Here is a 14746-nt window from a genome sequence, read left to right as displayed (position 1 = left end):
AAATGTTCAGCTTACTCTAAACTAACAGCACCTTCACTCATTTCACATATTCTGTATGAGTCAAATGGAGCCTGGGACAGATGGACAAGGTGATGTGACCAGGACTCTGTGACAGATGGAACATGGTGCTGGTCTGTGCAGCTGAGCTGGGAGGTTAGAGCCCAGCCTACTTTTTCTATCCTGTGCATAGAGTTACCAGGGAATGCAGTTTAAACACAGAGATCACTTATTAAAAGTCCCAAACTTTCTCAAACAGCTCTTGAAAATGCAGGACAAGGAGTTAGGCCCAAAGCTGTGCTGTTAAAAATTAACCATATTAGAAACCATGTCCCTGGCTGGCTTAATACATAGAAACGATTACCTTTGCAGGAAACTAACACAGCTCCACATTGCTTTGGAGGGAAAGGACAATCAGCATGGTAGCAATTGTGACAGGGCCCAGCTTCCCATACTGACTCTGCCTTTTTCATTCATGAAAATGGGCAGTGGTGGTGAAGTTGAGACTGTGGATTTTACACACACTTCCTCTGTGCTTGGGCTTCCTGCTTGCATGACCTCAGAGTCGTCTCCTGCGTGGAAGGCGTGTGAAGGAAGAGAGAAACTTTCAAGAGAATTTGAATACTAGGAGAGCATTTCACTTGGTCTCAGCCAGGTCCTCAGCACGGTGGTCAATGTCACTTTTGCTCACAAATTTGCTGCCAGGTCCAGAACAGTTTAACAAAAGTTGAACAGATTAATCAGTGAGGTTTAGTTGGTTTCCTGCACCTGAAACACAAGGAAGTTTCTATCACAAGGTATTTCTTAGCAGCTTCTAGTGAAACTCTAGTGTGTTATGCTGTTGCTACTGCTAGGGACAAACAGCTGATGAGGAAGAGAAACAAGTCTGGGGGTTGTGTACAGGTGGCTTTTAGCCACTGGCCTGAAAACCTCCACAGACACAGCAGGTACTTTTTAATGGGTGGCAAAAAGTAAAGCTAGACATCATGCCATAGAATTCTTGGCTTTTCGTGCTCTGAAAAAGGATGTGATGACTGTCTTATTAATTGAATTAGTTATGATAAGTGTCAAGATTTTGAGGGTCTATTTAATGACATTTTCAAAGAGAACAAAAGATCTACTGTGAGGACAAAAACCAGAGGACATTTAACAAGCTCAGTTGACAATATATTAAAAAGGCACTGCTGCCTAAAATTTTCTGCTGGCAATTTTTACAACTAATGCCTGAATTATTATTATTATTCCTAATATTTATTATCTTTCATGGGGTTTAAAGGTAGTACTTTTTTTGGTCTTTTTATCCACTTTAGTTTACTTTTTCCCTTCTCTAATAATTCTTTACTATTTTGCTGAAAGATGAAGAGAAAATTTTCAGTTTGTTTTACTTTTCCCCTTCGGCAACTGTTTTCTTGCTACTTTGGTGTCGGATAAAAGAGAAGATAATTTAAAGAGTAGAAGAGCTCATTGTAAAACTACAGAAATTAGATTAGTTATTGTAGCTGAAACTACTTTGATCTATTCTTTACATTGTTCACTTCAAGATGCTCTTGCTGCTTGTCAGTATTCCACTGTTGCAATATTAGAATGGAATATAATAATATCTTTTAATTTGGTGGCATAAAGAATGAAGCAGAATATTTGATTTTTATGATTATGCCTACATTAAAAAGTAGTGTGGACCGACTGGAGAGAGTATCTGTGAAAACTGTGGTGGGATGCTGAGATTTGCACCAGGCATGTTTTCTGGTTGCTTTTGAGCTGTCTGGTGCTGCTGGCTGCTCACTCTGGGGAACATGATGCTTCTAGTTAATTCCTGCCAAGAGGGATTTGTTCATGTGCTGCAGGACCACCCCACAACACAACTGAAAGCCCAGGCAGGATGGATTACCTGGAGACTTGCTTTAAATGCTGCATTCCTGATCTAGCAAAAGCAGATGGTAGCTTTGCCCTATAGGGATGCAGTGGGATGAAGGCATGGAAAGAAAGGCATATTTCAGTGATGTGATTGTGTATAGTTGTGCCAGTTAGTGAAACAGGTTTAATAATTTTTCTTTCTTTTTGTTCTCTCTTCCCTTTTCTTTGTAATTATTACTGAAAGGGGAAGGTTGATGTGAGTAGGCTTCTGAGAAGGAAGGCTGTTTTGAGAAGTTAGAAAGAAGAAATCTTCTACTGAAAGGATCGTATCTTCTTTAAGGAGCTTATACAATGCCAAGTGCACATTAGATGCTTAACCAGTAATGACCCGTGTCTAGTGGCTGGTACTTGACCTGCTGATGTGAGCATGTGGGGACAGTGCTTGTAACCTTCAGTCACAGAGGCTGCTCAGACAGACACTGCACTCAGCTGAGGCTCTCAGCTATCCAAAGACACTGGCTGGGCATGCTTTATTTAAAGGTGTACAGCCTCTTTTTGGTATGTGTCCTGAGGCAGGGAAGGGGATGTGTAATGTCATATTATTGCTAGCATGACTTGGAAAAATACATGATGTTATCTGAGACAGTAGGTGTGGGAGCCAGTCTGGCAGATGTGACAGTCCTGCTTTCTGGATCTGACAGCTGGCAGCCCAGGGAGCATACAGCCAGACCTGGTATTTGCTGAAATGCTCGTGTTATGGCTTGTGTTGAAGGAAAGGAAGAAGTAGAGGTGACAGAAGTAGGAGTACAGTGTTTCAGGGTTTTTTTTTTACAAAAGACAAGTTTGGAAGTAGACTTACAGAAAAGCATTGTCTTTCTCAGTTTCCTGTCTCTTCTTGATTAAAAGAGTAGGTTTGACTACAAAAAAACCAACCGATCTTTGTAGCCAACCAACTCATTGAATCCAGGCAGGTGACAACATTTCTTCCTCTGCCTGGAAGATTTTAGCTGCTGGCATAGTCCTGCTACTCTCAAAAAGTAAGACCAAACCACTGTGGTGCTGAGCTGGTTGTGGCTTAGTCAAATTTCTATTGTAAAAACAGCTTATGGTAAGGCCTCCAAAGTTTCCTGCAATAAAGGTCATCACAGGTTTCTTTTGAAATGTCCTGAATGTCTCCTGTACTCTCTGTCACTGGAGATACATGATTGTATAAGGAATATTGATTGTTCAGATCTTTCTATATAGCAGCAAGCAATTAGATCCCAAAAAACAACCCCATATAGCTAGAAGGTAGGTGAGATGAGTAAGTAAAGCAGACGGCAATAGGAAAAAAATACGAGGCCCATCTGTTCCAAACAACATGGAATTTCTATTGTTTTTCTAGAGCCCTTCCTTTGAAGAAACTAGAATGTATCTGTACATTGAATATCACACCATATTTCATTTTCTTAACATCTCTTTCTAAAATGTATGTGCTCTTCAGCAGAGGAATGCCTGCCTGCTGCTTTTTGTGGGCAACACGCTGAACTTTTACAGGGTTACTGTTCAGAGCAGCTTGGCCAGTGAAAGAGTGGGTGGAGGGTATTCAGCTCTGCATCCACTGGCATTCCTTGTTTTCAGAGGTCGTGAGCCAAGGAGGGCTGTGCATCTGAGCACAGGCAGTCATATGGCAGGGTCGCTGCCAAGGGATAAAGCCACTGACTTGTGATGCAGTCTGTCTCTCTCAGACCTTCATGCTGGGATAAAGGAGGCACTTAGGGTGCCAGGGAGAGCCTGGGGTCAGCACCTGATGAGACTGGGGCTTTATGACTTGGAAAGACATGACACGCCTCAGGGTAAGTGGGGGAGAGCATGGCTCTATTTCACCTTGTAATGATAAACAGGTGGCATCAAGGCATGGGGGCAGTGAGCGTGGGCTGGTAGTTCTAGTCCAAAAATCATGCAATAAAGTCACTTTGGCTGTTAAGAAAAGAGAGGAGTTCGTGGTGTGTGTGTGCTTATGAGCAGAAGGCAAGAAAAGGAGTAAATGGCACGTAGGAACGTTTGCCTGAGCCTGCCAGACCCTTGGCAGAGGCAAGGGAGAGTAGTAGGTCCATTCCTGTGAGATGTGGGGGGAAGAGTTCCTGTCCCCATGGCGAGAGGTGTGCAGAGAGCCTGGTGCTTTGATTTCTTCATCCCTCATAGCTCATTCCAAAATGAGATCACATTTTAGCAATCCACGGTTCTCAACTGGCCTTGGCTCTGTCCTGTCACGTGCACGAGTACTCAGGCCCAGGCCCAACCCAGAACTGCTTGCCCTGGGGATGGCAAGGGAGGCTGGCAGTCTTGTCTGCCCCCCAGGCTTGGAGGTAGGTAAGCCTACACAAATCCAGAAATAAGAGAGGAGTCTTTCTCTGTAGCTTGTCTTGAGGTTTAATTTCTCTCTTTACTTGAGTCTTTGTTTCCATTGCTGTGGTTTTTCATCAGTTTTGATCACAGTCAAGTTATGCTAACATAGCGTTCGTGCAGTTTACCTAGAATGGAAAATCATCTCAGTCCGTTCAGCTCCATTGGCCTTTTGAAAGAGTCCCCACTGTGAAATGAAGGAAGATTGGGGGCAAAGAGGCGTTCTACTGCTGGTATTTTATCAGGCTGCTATTCTCTTGGTATTTTCTTAAAGTCCCAAGCTGGCAAAGCAAGGGGTGGTGCCTTTCTCAGCTCTCACTAAAAAGCAAAATATTTCTGCCTTTGAGTGCAGAGCAGCACAGCACCTGTTGTGTTCCTGTGGTTCTGAAGCCAGAAGGCAGAGAAATTGATCCTGTAACTTTTGTCCAATCTTGTTGCTTGTGAGGGAAGTGCTGTGTTTTGAGGAGATGTGTGCTGAGCAACCATCATTTAATTCTTGGGGGTTACTAGTAGTGTGTGCTGCAGCTGGGATAGGCTGCTGGATAGCCCTGGCTCAATTTGGCATCTTTGCAGCTGGCAGGGTTAATGCTGTGTGTATGGGAGGAGGAAGGAGGATTTGTACTTCAGACCTGCCTCTGCTGGGAGCTAGAGAAGCCAAGCACCGCCTCATTTATTGCACCGGCAAGAGTGAAGGAGCTGACAGGATATTCCTTTAATTTGTTTGAAGCTGCATTCATTTCTCCAGAAGGGGGAGAGTGGAGTAGTCGAATGCTGGGAGGAATCCCCAGCCTAATTCAGGACTGTCCTTTTTCCCTGACTCCACAGACACCACGAAGGGGCTGTCAGATCTACTCACATGTTTTGCAAAGTCCATGATTATCTGGCTATTGAGTCAGTCTTTGTAAAGTGTGACCCAACAATTCTGTTTTAAGAGTTCACTGTTGGTTTTGATACTATTTTGGTTACTGAGAAAATATTATAAATGCATGGAGGTGCAAGCCATGTGCACCTCATGACTGCAGGAAGTGCCTAGATGTATGGCAGGCATGATGCTCCTTTCTGATGGGGAAATTCGAATTAGGCTCACAGATATTATATTGTAACAAAAAAAGGATGGCAGAATGAATTTCAAGTATTTTTGTGACACTGAATTTTTAGTGTTTTATCCTCTGATATATAAATTGTTACTTCTGTTTTTTTTTTGAAAACCAGACTATTTCCTCCATCGCAGTTACATTTGTTTTCTTTTGACAAACCCTGATTTGTTGCTCCTGTTTCTGTAAGGATCAGATGGGTAATGGAAGCTGTACAGCAACTTTATGTATGCTACTCGAGATAGTAAAATGCAAGCCTACAATAGGCCTTTTTTCAGCAGCTGTAAAGCTGTTGTGTGAATACAGTGAATCCATTCAGTGTCCCCCACGCTTGCTGGGAGCACCCTGGAGAAGAGAGTTGTACTAGTGAAATGACTATCCAGCAAAATGGTTTCAGAGGGGCAGGCTGATGACTCACTCCTTATTTTGGTTTGCAGGGTCTTTTTCTGGGTATCTGAAGTTTCAGCCTGAGTTAAGAGATCTGTAACTTTCTATAACTTTCTCCTTCTTTCCAGATTGTCCACTAAATCAGCATGGGTGTTGTGTTCCTTGCATCAGCCCTCTGAGATGGGGGACTGCTCTTATTTTTGTTGTAGAGACAGGGACAGGGGAAATTTTGGGTTAAGTGACAGTGTGCATTAGGAGCCAAAAGCTCATGCTGAAGTTGTACTATAGAAGCTCAAGTGTCATTCAGAGCTATTTCAGCCTTTCAGGAAGTGTCACATAGCATTTGCCCATAGGTCATGCAGAAAAGCCTGGAGGATAGCTGGGAATCTGTCCATCAAACAGTTTTATTTGACTCTTTAAACAGAGCATTAAAATGCAAGTATGTAAAGTGAAACAGGCAGGATTTTATGCTGATTTTGATCTTTGGCCACCTTGTATTTGAGTTCAGGAAAAAAATGAGAGGCAGAACCTAGTTGATTCGGCAGGGTGATGCTCTGTAAAATAATCCCTTTAACACTTTTTCTTAAATTAAGAAGGGTTTCTAGGTGGCATGAGTCATGGACAGACTGTCCTCATTTCACTTTGAACTTGCAACCTTCTCTGGACGGGTGTCACAGATTTAGAGGGCTTTGTCTCCTTCCTGCAAGTGGTAGGCTTGGCTCCTACAGCCTTGACTGGTGTAGAGTGAGAGCAGGCTCCTTGAAGGAAGAGGCAGCACCATGTCAGCGGGAGTAAGCATGGTGGAGTAGGGGCCCAGCTTGAGTATTTTGTACAATAAGCAGCTTTGGGGAGTGGTGACATAGGCACAGCCTTTGTACAGGTGTCAAGGTCCCCCCTATTTGTGTGTTGTGGTCTGCTCCAAGTTTTGGATTTTTCTCCTCCAGGGTGTGTGGGGGAATGCACTGTGGTGTAGAAAGCTGTACTTTTTGAATTTTTGACCACTTTTGGAAAAGTTGTCTTTTTTGCAGTATATAAAGCCACAGAAGGCTGTGAATATTGTCTTCATTTCTTAATTAAAAGCAAGGGGAAAATTATTCAGACCTGTCTGTTCTAGCCAGGGCAGAAAATCAAAGTGTTCCGGCTTACATGCGCACAAGGTCAAATCCTCTCGTTGTCATGGTGTGTAAATTTGTTGGCTTCAGTGGGGGTACCCACAGGTGTAACCCTGGGAACAGTTTCTTTCAGGCTTTTTACAGAGCAAAAATGAATGTGGTTGTTGGTCCTAAAAACTGTTCATAGAGAAATAGCTGGGATGTTTGTAATCCAGAGAGGCCATGCAAATGCAAGACCACGCTCTCAGAGGGAACGTGAACTCTGCACTGGCTGGCAGAGTTTTCCTGCTGACAGAGCCTGCTTTGGAGTCTTACGTACTCAGCTGGCCCTTGGCCAAGCCTTACTGCAGGTACAGGAGAGGGAGGAGGGTGAAACAAGGGGCGGTGAGAAACTGTTCTTGGTAGCAGCACTCGCTGAAAAGTCAAAAGCCTTCAGACCTTTTTTGGTGATGGTAGAAAATGTCAAAATTGATTGTATTAGAGACCTGCCAGTTACTCTGAACTCATCTACTTTGTTGCTCCTCCTCCCTTCCTTCCTCCCTCGACAGCTGGGTTGGGTTTTGTAGTGCTAATGCTGCATTGCTTCTCCAGCACGGCTACTACTTCCCCCACGCTGCTACTACAGAAATACTACAGGAACTCAGTGAAGACTGAGAGAGAGGGCTGTATATGTTCTATTAGTGATAGTAACAGTGATAGCAGGAATAAAACTCGGTAGCAGTTTAATACTTTACATAATGATTTTTCTTCTGTTTGTGTTCTGGGTTTTCTTCCATTTTCGCTGTCATAAATTTGTGGAGTCTGGTATATCCTGGATTTTGCTTTAAATGAATACTTTGTAGTGTGCTTAACTTACAGATTTTTAAAATGCCATGGTTTTGAGTGATCTAAACCAGTGTTTTTTATTTTTTTTTTTGTTCACATGGGTCTTTTTAAATTTTTTTTTAAGTACAGCTCACACTCACAGAAGAGCTGTTGCTGGAGGAAGTTACCACACTTGCTTTAGATAATGAAACATACATTCAAAAAAGGTCAGGGATTTCCCCTGAGCCACCCACCAATTGCTTGAAATGACATTTTCATTCTGAGTGTTTCTTTTTTTGTTTTTGTTTAAGATCCTGGAGCACAGGGAAAGAGTTTTAATGCAAAATACCAGAAAAAAAAGTCTGCAACATCTCCTGTGAGAGGGGGGAGAAAAGGAGATTAACAATTGCATCTTGAAACACTCATGATTTGAGGTAAGTGATTGAAGGGTCTTGTCATAAGTTACAGTTAGTTTGTAATTAAATTAATCATTATTTATCTCGGAGTGTCATGATATTGTTGTTGAAGGCAATAAAAACAGGCAGGAGAGGGAGGGAGAGAACGGTAACGGCAAACCCAGAAACAGCAGTAAAAATACGTAATGCACTTATCTTTTTGAAAATGGGCCCCATGAGTTCCAGTCCCACAAACTGGCAATCATTCTGACATTTATAAGGGTTAGACCCTGTTTAAATCAATGAGGCTATTCTCTCTGAAAGTTAGGCATGAGCCTAAATATTTCCTAGTTTGGAATCTATATCATATGGGAACTATTGAAGAACATACAACACCCAGTCAGAAAAATGCATATACGAATCTCTTACTGTTGGTGATAATGTCATGAGTAATCTGATTTTGCAGCATTCTTAAGTGATATTTTTATATTAAATACATAGTTCTCATTTTTATGTTTAGACACCTCATTGAAATACCAAACTTCTTAGCAAAGCCTGTGAATTCTATACCAGCTTTAACAATACATCTGCCTTAATTGCTTCATCAGTGTGCCTTTGAACAAATGGAGTTTAACGTATAAAGAAAATAATGTCCCCTTTCATAACTAGAGTTGCATATTGCACTTGGATATTTGAATAGCAACTGAACTAAAAGTTCCCTGGCTGAGGCTGAATTGTGTTGTCAGAGTTAATTTTTTTTAATAAAGACAATGACGAGGCACAAGGAGAAACTCACCTTTTCCCTCTAGTCTTCTTTTTTGTTTGTTTTGTTTTCATTTCTCATTAGAAAAGAATCAAACTTGAATCTAGTAAGGAGAAAATGCTACAGTTGTAAAACTTTTAACCAATGAAAATGTTGCATAAATGAGCACTAAAAAACACCAGCATCTTCCTTAAATAAAAATTTTAAATTATTTATTCTCTTCTGCCCCACAATTGTGCTGAAAGAGACAAAACTGCTGTAAGGAATCTGCAGAATCAAAAAGACACATATAACCAGAAAGAAGCAGAGTATACATTCCCACAAATGTGCAGAGAATCAAAACCTTTTGGCAAGTGGCATTTGCAGGCATATGTTGCTTACCAGATTTCAGAGGAGAGGAGAGCGAAGCCGAACCCTGGTGATTGCTCTGTATTTGCTTTGTAGGAACAGAGCTATTAAGTTTCTTTTGAAATCAACAGGCCCACTGCAGGGAGCTAAATATTTCCTTTCTGGTCAGTGAACAGGGGCCATTGCTTGGGAGATTGTAGTGGTCCTGTAGGTATTTGTACTGATTTTTCTGAACGGGTCAAAAGTTTTTCATATCAGTGTAGCCAACTCCTTTTCATGTGCAGGTCTTGCACTAGGGACTGTGATCCCAAACAGGAATACAGAACTCTTTCAGCAGGAGTCTGAGGCACTTTTTGTAGTTGTGAAATGAGGTATTAGTGCAAACCTGTTTGAAGGCTGAGGTCGGGTAATGCCTTTCTCTCTAGGACAAGCCCTGTTTCAGGTGCAGGTGACAGTCTTGGCCAAACCAGTGAGAGAGAAATGCTCCATTGTGTGATCACCCTTAGCCTACCTTTGCTTTCTGTCCACTCTCTTGGAGGCAAGCATTCCTTCTTCGTTCTGTGGAGCATAAATCAAAATGCTTTCATTGCTGCCTTCTTTTCATTGATGTCAGGCCAGGATAAGGCGCATGATTTTCCTTTCACAATTGCCTTCTTGTTGCTCTCTGAGGAAGTGCACGTTGAAGTTCAGGAAGAGGTATTTTGTAGCATCTGTGTGGCCTTTATAATAATTTTATCAGCTCTATGTTACACTCAGAAAATCGTTGAGGTTGTTTTTAGCTTTTTCTCTATCACAGAGTGCAGGAGCTCATTGTCAGAGTATTTGAGGGAACCTCTTTGGTGCCAAAAGATCCATATTAGGATATATTAAATTGTACCGCTATCCTTCTCCTTTCTTATTTTTTTCAGCATGTGGAGAAATAATGTCCCCATTTGTGTGCATGGAGAAGGTCCTGTGCTATATGCCAGGGAGTTATGTGGACGCTGAGCTGAGCAGGCAGAGAGACTGACTCTCTCCTGCTTTGTATTTTGCACTGGGAGTGAACACAGGGGACCGAGCCTGCCCAGATTAAACACATGCTTTTTTTGTTTTGCTCTTCATTCAGCTGTCAGCATGCCATGTTCAGATGGTAGTGATCAGTCACAAATTGTCCCCTGACCATGCTTCTCAGCTCTCCTGAACCATTAGTTTTGTGGAGCTCTTCAACAAAGATGGCACAGGCAGCCCCACCCCCTGCCCTGGCTAATGGAAGAAGACTTTGTTTGTTTGTTTGTATTTTCCTCTCTAATCAACTGCATTGGATCCCAGAGCAACTTGTGTTAAGTGGAAGTGAGGCTTTGATAATATGTGTGCTTGCTAGAGACTTAAGATTTTTTTTTTTCCCCACCCCCTGTATATGGAACTTTTCAATGGGGTGCCGCTATTGTGAATCAGAAGGAAAGTGCACAGGCTGCCAGGCACATAATAAAATTATTCTTTTGTTTCAGTATGTGTGTGTGAGCCTTTGTAAAGAGGAGGTGGTGAGGACAGAGAAGGGAGACCTTCAGTGCAGTGGCACAGTGCAGAGCAGCACTGTGGTGAGATGTGGCTGTGCCAGTGCCACCGTGCCCCTTCTGCTCGGCTCTGGTGGGCACTGCCTGGGACTCACACTGTCACACTGCATGTCCCAGGAAAATGGGTGAAGCTTGCACACCATTCACTATGCTGCCTGTAAACCACATAAGGCAAAATATTAAAAAGCTGTAATGTTTCCAGTGCTTTCCCTAAACTTCAAAAGAGTGATGGAAAAATGAACTGTGCCAATCCTGTCCTTCCTCACTGTGAGGCTATTTATTGTAAAGGATGTATAGTATAGTTAATTTCAGTATGGAGTACATAAGAGCTTGAACCAAAGCCTTAGATCCAAGCCCACCAGCAGCTTTGCAAAAGGCAGGATCCAGAGCTGAAGTCAGTGGTTCACACAGTTTCTAGCAGAGAGTGGTTTTAAGTTACTTCATGAAATGGGAGTCACCAGAAATTTTAAACTGAGGCTTTTAAACAGGTTTTTGACTTTTTCTCACCCACCATTCTCCTCTGCCCTAGAAAGTTATTGCAAAAGCACAGCAGCTATTTTCTTCTAGCCACTGTGGCCAGGACACACCAACTTATGGGAAGGAGAAGGGCCTCTGTGGTGGTGACTGTTACACAGCCAAATGCTTTTTTTTCTGAGTATTTTTTTCTTCTAAGGAGTTAGACCACTCTTCTGGATGGAGGTCTTTGAAATCACAGTGGAAGCTTTGGAAGTAGGATCCTGAAATTCCAAAGACATCAAGAAATTATTTATCACCCTGGCATGGAGCAAATCAGGCCACAGTGGCTGGACTGCCACCTCCTGAAAAGTCCTCTCTTGAGATACCATAGCTGAATTACGGACATGAAAAATTTCAGCATTGTAGACAAGAAATCCATAAGGCCCAAATTTTTCATTTCTTGCTAGATATGTGGTTCTGTTTTTATTCTCTCCCTTTTCTTTTGTCCTTGGACACAATATTTTAGGCCTTTTCAGTCTCTAGCTGTGCATGCACTAGAGAGGCATCTGGTTATGTGTTACTTTACACATCTGTTACGTACATCAGAGAGTCAAATCCAGCACCCAGAGACTTAATGTGTATTTGCAGTACTCCCTGTGGGACTCTGAATCCTTCATCCAATGAATTGCTTATGAAGATACAGTATTTCAATCTAGTGCATATATTACTGCAGTTTATTGCATATATATTGCACGTATATACGCTACAGTCTCCTTTGTATTTGGCAGAGAAAATCTGGTGTGGGAAAGATGAGAAGTGCAAGTGAACTGGGAAGTATTTAGGTATGGCAGTTAATTTGCTCCCTCCTGAAAACATCATATCTCTAGTTGGCTGCATGAGAAACAGTTTTCTTCATGGTTTGAATATCTCTAAAAGGTGCCCCAACAGTGTTTGTGTATTTCAAACTTAACTTCAGGTTTGTTGGAGAGAGGGGAGAGGCCAAATACCTGAGGCAGAATTGGTAGCTGAGGCAAAGCTCAGGCTTTGCAATTTTGTCTGGAGAATCTGTACTATTTGCAGGCTGTACAGGAAGCACGAGTGTCATGGCTTGACCCCAGATGACAATCAAGTACTGTGCAGCTACTCACTCCCCAGACCCCCACAGTGGGATGGGTAAGAGAATTGGGAAAAAAGTAGGTAAAACCCCTGTGGTGAGATAAGAACAGTTTAATAATACAACAACAGCAACAATAATAACAACAGTAGTGGTAATGATGATTATGATGATGTAATGAAAAGGGAGGCAACCAGAAGAGAAAGAGAAATAAAATGTGAGAAAGACATGTGATACACAGCACAGTTGCTCACCAGCCACTGACTGATACCCAGCCTGTCCCCAAGCAGCCATCAGCCCCTCCAGGACAACTCCCCCAGCTGACAGATTGAGCAGGATGCTCTATTGTATGGAATATCCCTTTGGCCAGTTTGGGTCGTGCTCCCTCCCAGCTTCTTGTGTACCTCCTTGCCGGCAGAACTGGGAAAATGGAAAGTCCTTGACTACTGAGCAACTAAAACATGAGTGTGTTATTAACATTATTCTCATGCTAAATCCAAGACCCACAAAACTTACAAGCTACTAGGAAGAAAATTACCTCCATCTCAGCTGAAACTGGTTAGCTGAACCTGCATTAGTTTGGGTTTCTGCTTTGCTTTTACTTCTGATTGCTTGTTCTGCAAGTGCATTAAGTTTGCCAAAAACATGTAACTTCTTAGATGGTCTTTTTTTATGATCCATGCAGAACCCAAATGTGGTAGATGTTATTCCTGCTTAGGGCTATTCATTAATGTTCAATGCATGCCAGTGAGCAGATGGACTTACCTGTTAATTTTTGGAAATTTTTTGTTTGCTGTGGTGGGACTGCCCTCTGTGCTGGACATCCTTGGGTACAGCAGTCAACATGAGCATTGCTGATAAACTTGTGTGCATGTTTTCTCCCCTTTTGCTGACCTGTAGTGGAGCAGCTGCTCACTGTCTGGGGAGGGGAATGGTAGCCATCACAATGGCACTGTATGCCAACCTCTGCTCTGGGAGCCCCTGGCTAGGCCACTGTTAAAACCTGCTGACCGGCTGTTACAGGGGGCTGGGTACCATAGGCATTAGTGCAGGGGAGCTGGGATGGGGGAGATTTTATTGAATCCAAGACAATGTGAAAATGAAGATTTGGCAGAAGGCACGCTACAGCAAGAGGGAGAGTGCAGAGTGAGCATCATGATTCCCTTCTGCTGGAGGGCTCAGCAGCTGGAGCCCATGTGGGAGCATTTTGCTGCTGAGCAGTGGTTCTTTGTGCCCTGATGGAGCCATGGGTGTCAGGAGAAGGCATCCCAAGGGTTCACCAACCCCGTGGCCCACTCCCCCTCTGCAGTGGGGAGTCCTTTGGCAGCCCTCTCCTCCCCTGGCTCTCTGCAACGTGGCTGCTGTGGGCAGGGTGCTGCAGCTGCTTGTTTGAAATGATAATATTTTACGCTGTTACTGTGGAATACTGCAGTATTTTTTGTAATTGTGGGCTGCAGGCCAGTAATGTACAATAACATTTTGCTCTTCCTGTGCTGTTGCTACTGTAGGCATTTGTTCCAATTTGGGCTGCATTTGGAGGACTTTCTTTTTCTTTTTTTTTGTTTCTTTTTGTTGTTTCTAGACGCTACTTGTTATCTGTTGTGGATATTTTTGGAGTATTCATTTCTCCCACGTATGTCCATACAAATCTATCTGAGAAAGCACTTCAGAAAGTAGCAGTCTCTATTGAACAAGCAATTGTTGTGGCTTTCACAGAATTACATTTTTTTGAAAGTATGAGGCAAGAATGAGATGAAGATTGCTTTTTAAGTTTAAAAACCATTATGGTTTTAAAAAATATTTGAAGCAGATAGAAAGTAAAGCCTTTCTTTGACTGATGGGGGGCATATTTAGCACTGAAGTCCCCATCTGTACCAGGCTGTAGGTGATCGAAACCTCTGGGATGGCATAATCTGGGAGGCAGAAGTTTTAATGATTCTCTGCAGCTTTGGTTTTAACTGTTAATTTAAAAAAAAAAAAAAAAGAATTTTCAGAGGAAAGTAATCATAACTTGGAAGAGGGTCAGTAGTGTTCATGCCAATGATTGTTTATTAATGTGGTCATGGTCTGGAGATGAAACTTTTTTGAAAGGGAAATTCAAGTCCTAGACATCAGAGCTCATAACTAGTCAGCCTGCATGAAATTTGTTTCTTTCTGGAAGGTAGAGGTTGAGCCCAAAGGAAACGAAGAAGGTACAACACAAAGAATACAATTAATTTGTTTTCGGGAAAATTTGGAATTAAATAGAATGTGCTATACAAAAAGGATTGCACTTTTCTCACATGTAATTTTAGTGTCCTATTACTGTGCTGACTCACTAAATGACTTCAGTCTCAATCTGCATTTGGTTTAAATTACTTCAGAGGCCTGCATTTGTATGCTGCTCTGTAAAGTAATTCTCATCTGTAATCCAGATTTTTTTTCCTTTTGTTCGGCATTTCAACTGACTTGTCTCTTTTCATTTTCCAGGTCTGTGTTTTACTA

At 42.4% G+C, this 14746-nt stretch overlaps 1 protein-coding gene across 16 annotated transcripts in view; it reads left to right on the top strand.

Annotated features, from left to right (window-relative positions):
* The window catches only part of ATXN1 (ataxin 1), a 247998-nt gene that overhangs the window by 77433 nt on the left and 155819 nt on the right, over window positions 1-14746 (top strand). For all 16 annotated transcript variants that reach the window (XM_071451448.1, XM_071451520.1, XM_071451476.1 and 13 more), the window contains one exon: window positions 7945-8067. The gene's annotated coding sequence lies outside the window, so the exon portion shown is untranslated. The remainder of the gene's footprint in view (window positions 1-7944; window positions 8068-14746) is intronic.

Source organism: Agelaius tricolor, unplaced genomic scaffold (genome assembly GCF_023055355.1).
Source record: "Agelaius tricolor isolate 1412-34295 unplaced genomic scaffold, bAgeTri1.0.p SCAF_2, whole genome shotgun sequence".
Lineage (NCBI taxonomy): Eukaryota > Metazoa > Chordata > Aves > Passeriformes > Icteridae > Agelaius > Agelaius tricolor.
This window is presented reverse-complemented; position numbering and strand designations above follow the sequence as displayed.